Raw genomic sequence first — 15,988 nt, 5'->3', positions numbered from 1 at the left:
TAACCACAAAGGAGACAAACTATCCTACTCATCAAAATAAAATACAAGGGAAAAATACAAACTCAGCAGAAACAAAATCAACAACAACAAATAGGAGGAAAGGACAATATATAAAGAAAATCTACTCAGCACATAAAATCAAGTGGGAAAAAGAACTCATCAACACACAAAAAAAGACATCAAAATGATAGCACTAAATTCATACCTATCCATAATTACCCTGAATGTAAATGGACTAAAAGACCAATAAAGAGACAGAGAGTGGCAGAATGGATTAAAAAACAAGACCCATCTATATGTTGCCTACAAGAAACACACCTTAGACTCAGAGACATAAACAAACAAAAACTCAAAGGATGGAAAAAAATATATCAAGCAAACAACAATCAAAAAAGAGCAGAAGTGGCAATATTAATTTCTGACAAAATAGACTTTGAAGTTAAATCCATCAAAAAGGATAAGGAAGGACACTATATAATGATTAAAGGGACAATACACCAGGAAGATATAACCATATTAAATATTTATGCACCCAATGACAGGGCTGCAAGATACATAAAACAAACTTTATCAGCATTGAAAAGTGAGATAGACAGCTCCACAATAATACTAGGAGACTTCAACACACCACTTTCGGTGAAGGACAGGACATCCAGAAAGAAGCTCAATAAAGACACGGAAGATCTAAATGCCACAATCAACCAACTTGATCTCGTAGACATATACAGAACACTCCGCCCAAGAGCAACCAAGTATACTTACTTTTCTAGTACACATGGAACATTCTCTAAAATAGACCACATATTAGGTCATAAAGCAAGCCTTAGCAGAATCCAAAACATCAAAATATTACAAAGCACCTTCCCAGACCTTAAGGCCATAAAAGTGGAAATCAATAACAGGAAAAGCAGGGAAAAGAAATCAAATATTTGGAAACTGAACAATACCCTGCTCAAAAAAGACTGGGTTATAGAAGACATTAAGGATGGAATAAAGAAATTCATAGGATCCAATGAGAATGAAAACACTTCCTATCAGAACCTTTGGGACACAGCAAAAGCGGTGCTCAGAGGCCAATTTATATCAATAAATGCACACATCCAAAAAGAAGAAAGGGCCAAAATCAAAGAATTATCCCTACAACTTGAACAAATAGAAAGAGACCAACAAAAGAAACCCATAGGCACCAGAAGAAAACAAATAATAAAAATTAGAGCTGAACTAAATAGAAAACAGAAAAACAACTGAAAGAATTAACAAGAGCAAAAGCTGGTTTTTTGAAAAAAATCAGCAAAATTGATAAACCATTGGCCAAACTGACAAAAGAAAAACAGGAGAGGAAGCAAATAACCCAAACAAGAAATGAGATGGGCAATATTACAACAGACCCAACGGCAATTTAAACAATCATATCAGATTACTATGAAAAACTATACTCAAACAAATTTGAAAACCTAGAAGAAATGGATGAATTCCTAGAAACACACTACCTACCTAAACTAACACAAACAGAGGTAAAACAACTAAACAGACCCATAACAAAAGAAGAGATTGAAAAGGTAATCAAAAAACTCCCAACACAAAAAAGCCCTGGTCCAGACGGCTTCACAGCAGAGTTCTACCAAACTTTCAGAGAAGAGTTAACACCACTACTACTCAAGGTATTTCAGAGCATAGAAAAGGATGGAATACTACCAAACTCATTCTATGAAGCCACCATATCCCTGATACCAAAACCAGGTAAAGGCATCAGAAAAAAAGAAATTTAGAGACCTATATCCCTCATGAGTGTAGATGCAAAAATCCTCAACAAAATTCTAGCCAATAGAACTCAACAACATATCAAAAAAATAATTCACCATGACCAAGTGGGATTCATACCAGGTATGCAGGGATGGTTCATCATTAGAAAAACAATTAATGTAACCCACCACATAAATAAAACAAAAGACAAGAATCACATGATTTTATCAATTGATACAGAAAAGGCATTTGACAAACTTCAACACTCATTCATGATAAAAACTCTCAGTAAAATAGGAATAGAAGGAAAATTTCTCAACATAATAAAGGGCATTTATACAACACCAACAGCCAAAATCACCCTAAATGGAGAGAGCCTGAAAACATTCCCATTGAGATGGAGTACCAGACAAGGATGCCCTTTATCACCGCTCTTATTCAACATTGTGCTGGAAGTCCTAGCCAGACCAATTAGGCTAGATAAAGAAATAAAAGGCATCCAGATTGGCAAGGAAGAAGTAAAAGTATCTCTATTTGCAGATGACATGATCTTATACACAGAAAACCCTAAGGAATCCTCCAGAAAACTACTGAAACTAATAGAAGAGTTCAGCAGAGTATTAGGATACAAAATAAACATACAAAAATCAGTTGGATTCCTCTACACCAACAAAAAGAACATGGAAGAGGAAATCACCAAATCAATGCCGTTTACAGTAGCCCCCAAGAAGATAAAATATTTAGGAATAAATCTTACCAGAGATGTAAAAGACTTATACAAAGAACACTACAGTACACTTCTGCAAGAAACCAAAAGAGACTTACATAAGTGGAAGAACATACCTTGCTCATGGATAGGAAGACTTAACATTATAAAAACGTCTATTCTACCAAAAGCGATCTATACATTTAATGCAATTCTGATCCAAATCCTGAAGACATTCTTTAATGAGATGGAGAAACAAATCACCAATTTCATACGGGAGGGAAAGAGGCCCTGGATAAATAAGGCATTACTGAAAAAGAACAAAGTGGGAGGCCTTACTTTAGCTGATTTTAGAACCTATTATACCGCCACAGTAGTCAAAACAGCCTGGTACTGGTACAACAACAAATACATGGACCAATGGAACAGAATTGAGAATCCAGACATAAATCCATCCCCATATGAGCAGTTGATAGTTGACAAAGGCCCCAAAACAGTTAAATGGGGAAAAGACAGTCTTTTTAACAAATGGTGCTGGCATAACTGGATATCTATCTGCAAAAAAATGAAACAAAACCCATACTTTACTCCATGCACAAAAACTAACTCAAAATGGATCAAAGACCTAAATATAAAATCTAAAACGATAAAGATCATGGAAGAAAAAATAGGGACAACGTTAGGAGGCCTAATACATGGCATAAACAGTGTTCAAAACACTATTAAGAACGCAGAAGAAAAACTAGATAACTGGGAGCTCCTAAATATCAAACACCTATGCTCATCCAAAGACTTCACCAAAAGAGTAAAAAGACTACGTACAGACTGGGAAAAAGTTTTTAGCTATGACATTTCTGATCAGCACCTGATCTCTAAAATCTACATGATACTGCAAAAAGACAAATAAAAAATGGGCAAAAGATATGAATAGACACTTCACTAACGAAGACATTCATGTAGCTAACAGATATATGAGGAAATGTTCACGATCATTAGCCATTAGAGAAATGCAGATCAAAACTACAATGAGATTTCATCTCACTCCAACAAGCCTGGCATTTATCCAAAAAACACAAAATAATAAATGTTGGAGAGGCTGTGGAGAGACTGGAACAATTCTACACTGCTGGTGGGAATGTCAAATGGTACAACCACTTTCGAAATCGATTTGGTGCTTCCTTAAAAAGTTAGAAATAGAACTACCATACGATCCAGCAATCCCACTGCTTGGAATATATCCTAGAGAAATAAGAGCCTTTACACGATCAGAAATATGCACACCCATGTTTACTACAGCACTGTTTACAATAGCAAAAAGATGGAAGCAACCAAGGTGCCCATCAACGGATGAATGGATAAATAAATTATGGTATATTCACACAATGGAATACTACGCATTGATAACGAACAGTGAGGAATCTGTGAAACATTTCATAACATGGAGGAACCTGGAAGGCATTATGCTGAGTGAAACTAGTCAGTTGCAAAAGGACAAATACTGTATAAGACCACCATTATAAAAACTTGAGAAATACTTTAAACTGAGACGAAAACATTCCTTTGTGGTTAGGAGAGGGAGGAGGGAGGGAGGGTGGGAGAGGGGTATCCACTAATCAGATAGTAGATAAGAACTACTTTAGGTGAAGGGAAAGACAGCACACAATACAGGGGAGGTCAGCACAGTTGGACTAAACCAAAAGCTAAGAAGTTTCCTGAATAAACTGAATGCTTCGAAGGCCAGCGTAGCAGGGGCAGGGGTCTGGGGACCATGGTTTCAGGGGACATCTAAGTCAACTGGCATAATAAAATCTATTAACAAAACATTCTGCATCCCACTTTGAAGAGTGGCATCTGGGGTCTTAAATGCTAGCAAGCAGCCATCTAAGATGCATCAATCGATCTCAGCCCACTTGGATCAAAGGAGAATGAAGAACACCAAGGACACAAGGTAATTATGAGCCCAAGAGACAGAAAGGGCCACATAAGCCAGAGACTACATCAGCCTGAGACCAGAAGAACTAGATGATGCCCGGCCACAACCGATGACTGCCCTGACAGGGAACACAACAGAGAACCCCTGAGGGAGAAGGAGAGCAGTGGGATGCAGACCCCAAATTCTCCTAAGACCAGACTTAATGGTGTGCAGGAGACCAGAAGGACCCCGGTAGTCATGGTTCCCAGACCTTCTGTTGCCCCAGGACAGGAACCATTCCCAAAGCCAACTCTTCAGACATGGATTGGACTGGACAATGGGTTGGAGAGGGATGCTGGTGAGGAGTGAGCTTCTTGGATCACGTGGACACTTGAGACTATGTTGGCATCTCCTGCCTGGAGGGGAGATGAGAGGGTGGAGGGGGTTAGAAGCTGGCAAAATGGACACGAAAAGAGAGAGTGGAGGGAGAGAGCGGGCTGTCTCATTAGGGGGAGAGTAACTGGGAGTGTGTAGCAAGATGTATATGGGTTTTTGTGTGAGAGACTGACTTGATTTGTAAACTTTCACTTAAAGCACAATAAAAATTATCTTTAAAAAAAGTACTAGAAGAAATTAAAGAATATGACTACTGAGGCAGAGAAAATGCTCTTACACAGGACTCAAAACCCATAAAACAAAAGACTGATAAATTTCACTATATAAAATTTTTAAATTTCTCTTTGGAAAAAAAATTAACAGACGTCCAAAGTCAAACTAGGAAAACATTTGCACACATATGAGATACCAGAGGCTCTAAAACTGACCTCAATATAGTGGCACCTGGTACTCTGGTCTACCCAGGAGGGCTTCACCTCCTGGAAACAGCAGCTCTTCCCTGTGGCTTGGGAAAGGACCCCTCCCCCACTCAAATGTCATTCTGATGGGCCCGTCTTTGACAGAGCTATGCCCCTCCTTGCCACAGGGTGGGAAGTACATCTCCAGAATGTTCTACAGTGGAGCGGGAGAAGTAACAAGAGTTTCCAGAAAGAATGTATGATTTCTCATTGAAATAACTCCAATACTCCCTCAGAGGGAGAACTGACAGCAGTACATTACAAACAGGGGGACACAGGCAGCGCGCTCCTACCCTCCTCTGGGTCACCATCAACTCCACAGATACTTCACGTTCTGTCATGTGCCTTCTTCAACTTTTCATTTTGAGATTTTAACTTAAAGAAAAACTAAAGAATACTAGAGTTCCCGTCTAGCCTTCCCCTGATGTTAAACATCTTACAAAATCACAGAACGATGACAAAAATTAAAAAATAAACATTGCTACAATTAAAAAAAAAAAAAAACCTGGCTGCCATCAAGTCAATTCTGACTTCTAGCGACCCTATAGGACAGAGTAGAACTGCCCCAGGGTTTCCAAGGAGTGGCTGGCGGATCTGAACTGCCGATCTTCTGGTTAGCAGCCAGGCTCTTAACCACTGCGCCACCGGGGCTTCCATTAGTACAATACTGTTGACTAAACTTCAGGTCTTATTTGAACTCCACCAGTTTTCCACTGCCATCTTTTTGTTCCAGATTTCATCCAGGACCCCACACTGTACTTAGTTGTTGTGTCTCCTCAGTGTCCTCCAAGCTGGAACCGTTTCTCAGTTTTTCCTTATTTTTCATGACTTTGACACCTTTGAAGAATACTGGTCAGGTTTTTACAGAATGTCCCTCAATTGGGGTTTGTCTGGTATTTCCTCACAATGAGACTGAGACTGGGAATGTGTGTCACCGCAGGAAGTAGGTGATATGATACATCTTATCATAGGTGATGCTAACCTTGACCGCCTGGGTAGGTGGTGTCTGCTGGGTTTCTCCACTCTATGGTTACCATTTTTCCCTTTTGAATAAATAAATAACTTGGGGAAAAAAAAGATACTTTGAGGCTTTGCAAATATCCTGTTTCTCCTCGAAGCTTTACCTACGAAATTTAGCATCTGCCCATAGATTTTGCCTGAAGTAACTACAACTGCGGTATTTGCCTCATGGTGAGTTTTACTTTCCTCTCCCTTTCTACATTTATTCATGGAATTCTATAAGGGACAGCTACCCCTTTTCTGCCATTTATTTACTTATTTACCTCAGTATGTACTCATGAATCTTTCATTCTACAGATTATAAACCAATACTATCATTATTTATTTTGTTGCTCAGTTTGTTCCAGCTTTGGCCATTGGGAGCTCCTTGGTTGACTCCTGTGTCCTTCCAGCAAGCCTCATCCTCTTCTGAGCACGCTCTTACTTTCTGGCACAACCAGATGTTCCAGGCCCATCTTCTCCAAGGAGTCCGGCTTCCTGTTACTGTGGAATGGTATTTAGGGGTGCTCGTTGCTACAGGGGTGTTGCTGCTTACAGGCCTTCTCGACAGACAACGCTAGGAGTTTTGCATGTATTTACGTATGTATGTACGCTAATTCATGCTATATACATGCCTACATTTAACTCTGAATCTATCTCTGAATATACATATATTAAAAACCATGGATTCACATTGATAGCTTGGGTTCCAATCCAACACCACCGGGTTCCTGTTCCCTTCGACCTCTCCTTGTTTTTAACCTCTTCCTTAGAGACAGTGAGAAACCTGGCTCTCATTACTCACTGTGTATTTACTTATTTGTTCAATCCTAATGTACACATGAGGAGCCCTGGTGGCACAGTGGTTAAAGCACTCAGCTGCTAACCGAAAAGTCGGTGGTTCGAACCCACCAGCTGCTCCATGGAAGAAAGATGTGGCAGTCTGCTTCCGTAAAGATTTACAGCCTTGGAAACCCTATAGGGCAGTTACACTCTGTCCTACAGGGTCGCTGTGCGTCAGAACTGACTCAAAGGCAGTGGATTTGGTAGGGGGAATGTAAACACAGTTTCAGACTCTAACCCGTACCCTCAGGAGAAACAAATTCACAACTAGAGGATTCTGTGCAGCTCCTGTTCTCTTTAGCCTTACAGAATCCAGTCCAGATAATGTTTTCCAAAATAAAGCTGAACCTTTTCTTTAGTGGCCCCTTTACTGGGGCTGTGTTATCGCTTTGTAACCCAGAGGGATCATTTGTTTCTGTTTGTATTCCATTTCGGGTCCCCCCACATGCTTGTTGATGTTAATTATTTATTTTGCTTTGAGGTACATGAAACACTGCTGGTGTTCCAAGAGTGGGGGGCTATAAAAAAAGGCGTACTAAGAGAACTGTCGCTCCCCTACCCCTACTACCCCGTATCTAGTCCCCTTTCCTTTCCACCCAGCACCCACTCACCCTCCATAGCAGCCCATCTCCTTAGCTTCAGCTATCCTTCCTGTAACTCTCCACACAATGTACGGATACGAATGCATTTTCTTATACCCCCTCCTCCTCACATGAGTGTGCCATACCTGACCCTTGCACGCCTTCACTCTGTTCCTTTCCAGCACAGCCTGAAAACCACCACAAATGAATTTGGGAAGCGCTTTCCCGCTGCACACAGTACTTGGTGTGACCGCACCAAGGTTTATTCAGCCCTCTGCTGCGTACGGGTGTTCAGGCTGTATTTTGCAGTTACGAACAGTGCTGAGGCCTCTGCTGTGTACGGGTGTTCAGGCTGTCACCCGTATTTTGCAGTTACGAACAGTGCTGAGGCAGGATGACTCGGTGCGCACTTACTTTCATATTGTTGGAGGTGTATCTTCAGTGTAGGTTCCTAGAAGTAGAATTTTTGGTTCAAAAAGTGCCCTTGCAGTTTTGTGAGGCTGAATGTGGTGTTTAATATGCCCAACGGTACTTCACTGGTTTTTTTCTCTGATGAATGGGAAAAAAAATCAAATACTGGGAAAGAGTTCACCTGTTGGGGGCCTGATAATGTACACCACAGGTCAGTCATCTTTACAGACCCTACTGGCCTACCCCGACATTGATAGCCATAATACTTCCCGGTCACACTCTTCAAGATGTTCAAGCCACATCACAGATACCTCAGGAGCAAGCCATTGGAAATCCAACAAACAGTCTTCTCCAGAGTTACCAACGTCACAAAGAAATGTTTTCATCTTACGCCTCACGTCAAAAGCTCCTATGGACTCTTCAAGAGAAATGAAAACACATGTCCGCACAAAGATGTGTTCGTGAATGTTCAAGCAGTAACATTCGTATCAGCCGAAGGGCAGAGACAATCCAAACGCCCATCAACTGGTGAATGGATAAACAAGATGTGCTATATCTGCACAACTAACACTAAAGAGAACAAACCACTGACACGTTCTACAACATGCGTGAACCTCAAAAACATTAAGTGAAAAGAGCCAGGCGCAAAAGACTACACACTACATGATCGCGTTTATATGAAATGCCCGCAAAAGGCAAATTTTGGAGAGAGAGAAAACAGATCAGAGGCTGCTATGACGGAGGCAGAATGAGGATTAACTGCAAACAGACACATCTTCTTGCAACACAAAACTCACTGGCTTCCAATGCCAGGACAAATAAATCATGCCCTGAGCTACCTTTTGCATTATTTAACTTTCTAACCTCCTCTTCCCAGCTTGCTTTTAAGGCCAGCACGACTTACAGCTAACCAAGGGCCGTATAGATAACAGGCAGTCAATTTAAAGCATGGCTATTTAATTGATTTTTAAGAAGTGCATGATTTTTATGATGGTGTGGTAGAATTTAAAGGGAACCAATACAAAGAAAAACATCTCAGCACAAAAAAGTAAGTGGAAAAATGAAATTGTCAACAACACACATAAAAAGGCATCAAAATGACAGCACTAAACACATACTTATCTATAATTACGCTGAATGGAAATGGACTAAATGCACCAATAAAGAGACAGAGAGTCTCAGACTGGATAAAGAAACACGATCCATCTACATGCTGCCTACGAGAGACACACCTTAGACTTAGAGACACAAACTAAAACTCAAAGGATGGAAAAAAATGTATCAAGCAAACAATAAGCAAAAAAGAGCAGGAGTAGCAATATTAATTTCTGACAAAATAGACTTTAAAGTTAAATCCACCACAAAGGATAAAGAAGGACACTACATAATGATTAAAGGGACAATTGACCAGGAAGATATAACCATATTAAATATTTATGCACCCAATGACAGGGCTGCAAGATACATAAAACAAACTTTAACAGAACTGAAAAGTGAAACAGACACCTCCACAATTATAGTAGGAGACTTCAACACACCACTTTCAGAGGACAGGACATCCAGTAAGAAGCTCGATAGAGACAAGGAAGACCTAATTGCCACAATCGACCAACTTGACCTCATTGACTTATACAGAACTCTCCACCCAACTGCTGCAAAGTATACTTTTTTTTCTAGCGCACATGGAACATTCTCTAGAATAGACCACATATTAGGTCATAAAACAAACCTTTGCAGAATCCAAAACATCGAAATATTACAAAGCATCTTCTCAGACCATAAGGCCATAAAAGTGGAAATCAATAACAAAAAAAATTAGGGAAAAGAAATCAAATATTTGGAAACTGAACAAATACCCTGCTGAAAAAAGACTGGGTTATAGAAGACATTAAGGAGGGAGTAAGGAAATTCATAGAATGCAACGAGAATGAAAACACTTCCTATCAAAACCTCCGGGACACAGCAAAAGCAGTGCTCAGAGGTCAATTTATATCGATAAATGCACACATATAAAGCGAACCAAGCAGGAGACTGAATATGTTTATCCTACACAAGAGCCCAGAAAAGATGCTCTATGTTCAGTAATACCTTCTAGATTTACTCATTACCTCAAATACCTGCTTTTCCTATGGAAGATAATCAATTCCCTCACACAGTTTCATTAGAGGAAAAAAAATAAGTAGAAATCTTCATTGTGGAATGATCAAATACATCATTCATTCATCTGTGGGTGAGAAGCATCTACCACATGCCATCGAAAAGATAAGAAGAAGGGGGAAAACCTAGAAGTCAGAAGGTATAGATTTTAACCCTGCTCTATTACTGGGTAGGAAACCATGGTGGCATAGTGGTTAAGGGGTATAGCTGCTAACCAAAAGGTCGGCAGTTTGAATCCACCAGGCGCTCCTTGGAAACCCTATCAGGCAGTTCCACTCTGTCCTATAGGATCCCTATGAGTCGGAATCGACTTGATGCAATGGGTTTGGTTCCCCCGCTCCTTGGTTTTCTATTACTATGTAGGAGCCCTGGTGGCACAATGGTTAAGACCTCAGCTGCTAACCAAAAGGTCAACAGTTTGAATCCACCAGTCGCTCCTCGGAAACCCTAAGGGGCAGTTCTACTCTGTCCTACAGGGTCACTATGAGTCAGAATTGACTTGATGGCAATGGGTTTGTTTTTGTTTTGTTTGTATTACTGGGTAGTACTACCACATACTCAAAAGACAATTAGTTAGGAGACTTGAAACAGAAGTTTTAGTCTTGGCACATCCAAACACCAGCTGAAAACCTGATCCAAGTGATTTTTCTCTATAGGTTTTCAGTGATAGTAAAATACGGGGTAAACCTGTTCTCAAATTATTGCAGCTCTGAAATTCTAGGATTCGTTCCTGAGTCCCAGGTCTTTCTGAATTAAGGATTTTCAGCTTCAACTTCCCAAACTAGTTTTCTGCCTGCAGGAAATAATTACTCACTATTCATTGCTTGTGCAAGGAACCCTGGTGGCACAGTGGTTAAGAGCTCGGCTGTTAACCAAAAGGTCAGTGGTTCAAACCCACCAGCCACTTAGTAGGAGTGAGATAATGGCAGTCTGTTTCCATAAAGATTACAGCCTTGGAAACTCAATGGGACAATTCTTTTTTTGTCCTATATAGTTGCTATGAGTCGGAATCAACTTGGCGACATACAACAATCTATTCTGAAAAGGAATATATTCAAAATGATCAAGGCTAATTAGTACACATTTAACATAATTAACTTCGATTATTCTCTAGGATAGAATAGATATTAAGAGTCAAATCATTGCTATTTAAACTGTGGCCAAAGCATGGTTCTCGAAACTACCACCCCAATTTGACGAAGACTGACTTCAGCCTGAACCTATAAAGTACGTAGAAGATCAGTACTACACGTGCCCCACCATTCACGGAGGGTCACAGTCAGAGCCACGGTCACCCAGCGTCTTCTGAATCTATGGTCTATATCTGGGCAAGTCCCCTGAGCTGAGTCACTCCTCCTTAAGCTGGAACCAGAGCCTGATCTCCCTGTCTCTCACGCAGCCAGGATGCACCCAAGAAACAGGCTCCACCAACCTGACGCACCCACACAGGACCTCATCCTGAAAGGCAGCAATCTGAGAAAGCAGGTGCCCTGTAGACTCTATTCCTGAAAAGGAAGACACTGAGACTTCGGGCATTATTTCTAGAAGGCACCAGCTGGCAGAGGGCCTGGTCCCACAGGGCACCAGGCGTGGTTCATGACCTGTTGCCAAGCCTGATGCTCAGATCCTCGCACAGACCACAAGAGGCTACCTTATATCCTTGAACAAATTCTTTTTCTCAAGGAAACCAACTCACCTAGAGTAAGTTAATACTCAGCAAGGTAAAGAATTTGCACCATACTGTTCTTAACCAAAAATAAAAATTAAAAAAAATAAATAAATAAATGCATGAGCACTGCCCATAAGTAAGGACACGAGAATACAAGGCGACTCTCAAACGTCCTCTCCAGCATGACTGATGTATACACGTTAACAACTTTCATTTCTAACTTCATGATTTAGAACAAGAGGGCCAATTAAATATTAACAACCAGTTAACCAGTTGCCATCGAGACGATTATAACTCCTAGCAACCCCACACGTGACAGAGTGGAACTGTGCTCCAAAAGGTTTTCAGTGGTTGTGATCTTCCGGAAGTAGACTGCCAGGCCTTTCTTCTGAGGTGCCCCTGGGTGGACTCAAATCTCCAACCTTTTGGTTAGCAGCTGAGTGTGTTCATCATGTGCACCACCCACGACTCCAAATATTAACTATTGTTGAATTATTTTTAGTCAGTTATGATAAGCTCTAGATTTGAAGAGCTAAAGGACAATGCTCGCTCAATTTAATCCAGGACAGCTAACACAGAGAGTCCCCTAAAACAAAGAAAATACAGAAGGTGATCACCTCCAATTCTCTGCAGTGCTGCATTTTCTCATGGAGTTAAAATCCATTACTCCAGCTCCCTAGGTCCTGCCTCTGAGACCTGGTCCTAGCCCTGGTCCACTCCCATGACCCACCCCCCTTTCCCTACACCTTACCTCTCAGCAGGTACCAAGTAAAGAGGGTGGGGGAAGGATGCTTTTTTGCCGAGCTCTATCTCCTGTGGATCTTAAGCAGCCATGGAAGTGAAATAGGGCATCATCATCTACTTCTACACAAAGGTTCTATAAGAAGTGTTTGTTCAACAACTGCATGAATGACCCTTCAAACCACCTACTTAAAACAGTCTCCAAGAAATGGAATGAACCTTAGAAATCACCAATTCAACCTCCCTTGTTTTATCCTCAAGGAACCTGCGGCAAAGACAAAATGTTAACTGACCATCCATTTCAGACACAGGGCTGGTATCAAATCCCCAATTTCCTAAATTCTGATACACTTTTCTTTTTGTTCCTCCACTGTACAGCTTATAAACCCCACTTTCTCTGATTTTTAAATCTGTCAAGCCTCCTCAGTTGGATCACATACACCCACTGCTCACTTATTGACATGGTTAGGTTCCAAAGACCAGGTCGTTATGCAAAAGTCAGCATTATGTGAAAACAGAGGATGACCACATCAGATCACAAAATGGAGGATGACTACATCATTACATAACTGCCAAATCACATCATTATATAACTGCCAAACCACTGAGAATCACGGCCCAGCCAAGCTGACACATAACCTTAACCATCACAGCCAGTATTACCCTCGCCTCACACCCTGGCGTTCTTTACTGCCAGACATATGTCATTTATGCGCAAAATAGTCAGATAGCTGGTTTTTTACTATTGTCGTAAACGCAAAACGTCAGATAACTAGAGACAGTTGGTAAGTGAGGAGTAGGTGTATGTGTTTCGCTTAATTTGGTTCCTTTTTTCTGAAACCTCCCAGAATTATCCAAAGTACTCTCATTTTCATCAAGATATTGCTATAACTATTATTTCTTTATTAAGACACTATTGTTGCTTAAGAGAACAGATCCCAATTACACATTGCCGAAAAGGGGTTAAAATAATGTTGACAGGACAGAGTTATGTTTTCAGGATATGGACTCCCTGTTTTCAACAGATTAATTTACTATAATGCACTTTTTGGTTTTCTAACAATTTTGAATGTTTTGTAAATGTTTCCACCCTGCAGAGAAAAGCATGGGAATCTGGAGATAATACAGACATATGGGGCATAAAGATATGACTGATTCACCAAGCACAATAGGAACACTGGGGGTGGGGCAGTACGGTAAGACAGAAAACACACACTTTAAGAGGCAGACAAATTTAGACTCAAATTCTGTTTCTATCACTTACTACCTACATAAAAAAAAACCTACACAGTAAGTAATAAAAACATATTCATTCATTCAACAAATACTGGTCACCATGAGTCAGAATCGACTCAACAGCAACATGTTTGCTTTAGGGCCCTGGGTGGCACGAATGGTTTGCACTCAACTACTAACCTGAAGGTTGGCGGTTCGAACCCATCCGGTGGCCCTGCAGAAGAAAGGCCTGGCAAACCTACTTCTGTGAAGGTGTCAGCCAAGAAAACCCCGTGGGGCTCAGTTCTTCTCTGTAACACACGTCACCATAAACTGGAGTCAACTCAACAGCAAAAGGCTTTTGTTTGTTTGTTTGTCTGTTTTTTTTTAACTAAATGCTATGCATTATTCGGAAACCCTGGTGACATAATGGTTAAGAGCTACAGCTGCTAACCAAGATGTCAGCAGTTCGAATCCACCAGATGTTCCTTGGAAGCCCTATGGGGCAGTTCTACTCTGTCCTTTAGGGTCACTATCAGTCAGAACCGACTCGACAGCACTGGGTTTGGTTTTTTTGGTTTTTATGCATTACTCAGAGCCCTTAGGATAGCTACCTCAGGGACCAAAACGAGGATGATGCTGCCTTCCTGAGATTTCTGTTCCTGCCGAGCACGTTGCGTGTGGAACGAATGTGGGCACAGACAACGGAAATGGATGTAAGATAGCACGCTGTGTGCCAGGAGGTGAGAGAGCACAGGAGAATGGCTGGAGGGCTGGCCACCTCATCGGGGGAAGTGCCACGGACCGCTGGAGCCAAGGCCCTGAGCACAGGAATGAGCCTGCAGGGTGGATGGGGACAGTAGGAGGGGGCCTGAGAGGGGACCAGGGACCAGGGCGTAGAGAGCTGGAGACGCCGGGAGGACACTGTCTTGTCCTCTGAGACAGGAGCAGCCACAGGGTCTGAACAGCAGACACATCCCAGCTTAAACCAAGAGGTCAGTCTGGCTGCTAGTGGAGCTGCAATGGAAGGAGACCAGAGGGAATAGGTCTGTCCAGAGGCTGCTCAGGTGACCCAGGCAGGCGTGTGCTCATCCATACAAGGGGATCATGACAGCTCTTCCTAACAGTAACCTCAAATCACTGTGAGGATTGTATCAGATTAAACTCTGTTTACCATGTCTGACACACAGTAAAATCTTAATAAACATTAGCTACTATTATCCAGCTTTCCCAGGAGTTACCAAACCTCTAAACATCAGTTTCCTGATCTAAAAAATAGGGTAACAAACCTCCTACATAAGGCTGTTTCGAGGAATAACTGGTACAAGTACAAGGACACCAATCAGTGCCAGTTCTGCCTAATCCAATTTTAAACACGCATCCTTCTCTGCGAAGGAGACCTGGTGGTGCAATGGTTAATATTTGGCTGCTAATCAGAAATTTGGCGGTTCAAACCCACCAGCGGCTCCGCAATCTTGCTCCCATAAAGATTACAGCCCAGGAAACCCTATGGGGCAGTTCTACTCTGTCATATAGCGTCGCTATAAGTTGGAATCAACTCGACGGCACACAACTTATTTGTGTGTTTTACAAATGATACGTTACATCCTTCATTATAGATCGTACATAAGTACATGTAAATATTCTGTACATCACATACTAGAGGGAAAGGAATTTGCAGATGCAAGCAGAATCTAGAACAAAATTACAGATACAAATGAAGAATCTTCCCCTCAGAGCCTATCTTGATCCCTCCCTTGCCCTCATCTTCTAGGCCCAGCCCATCACCAAATCCACCATCCCACAACCAAGAGATACTCGCATTGCTCTCTTTTCTCCAGCCTGCCACCTCGGTCCATCTGGACCTTCTACCAGGCCCCCCGTTAGCCCACTCCCCACAGGCTACAGAAGTGTTCTTCCCAAGACAAGTCACAACACTTCAGTCCCTTACTTAAAACACTCCAACAATTCCTTGGCTCTGCCCCATGGTCCGCAAGACCCTCACCTCTCCAGTGGGCCCGAGACCTCTCCAGCCTTACCTTCCACTGCCCTCCCCATAATCACTGACACAGGCTGCTGGCCTCCCCTCCTCCCCCACCAAGAAGGAGCGTGGGCAGCTGCTCCCTCCACTGGACCGTCCTTCTCCCCTCTCTTTCA

At 41.8% G+C, this 15,988-nt stretch overlaps 1 protein-coding gene across 10 annotated transcripts in view; it reads right to left on the bottom strand.

The window, feature by feature from the left end:
- Positions 1-15,988, bottom strand: part of ADARB1 (adenosine deaminase RNA specific B1) — a 215,279-nt gene that overhangs the window by 191,206 nt on the left and 8,085 nt on the right. The window contains exon 3 of one of the 10 annotated variants that reach the window (XM_049875043.1): positions 14,033-14,142. The exons of the other annotated variants lie outside the window; for them this stretch is intronic. The gene's annotated coding sequence lies outside the window, so the exon portion shown is untranslated. The remainder of the gene's footprint in view (positions 1-14,032; positions 14,143-15,988) is intronic. 10 annotated transcript variants of the gene reach the window in all.

The sequence above is a fragment of the Elephas maximus genome, chromosome 2, assembly GCF_024166365.1.
Source record: "Elephas maximus indicus isolate mEleMax1 chromosome 2, mEleMax1 primary haplotype, whole genome shotgun sequence".
Taxonomy (NCBI): domain Eukaryota; kingdom Metazoa; phylum Chordata; class Mammalia; order Proboscidea; family Elephantidae; genus Elephas; species Elephas maximus.
This window is presented reverse-complemented; position numbering and strand designations above follow the sequence as displayed.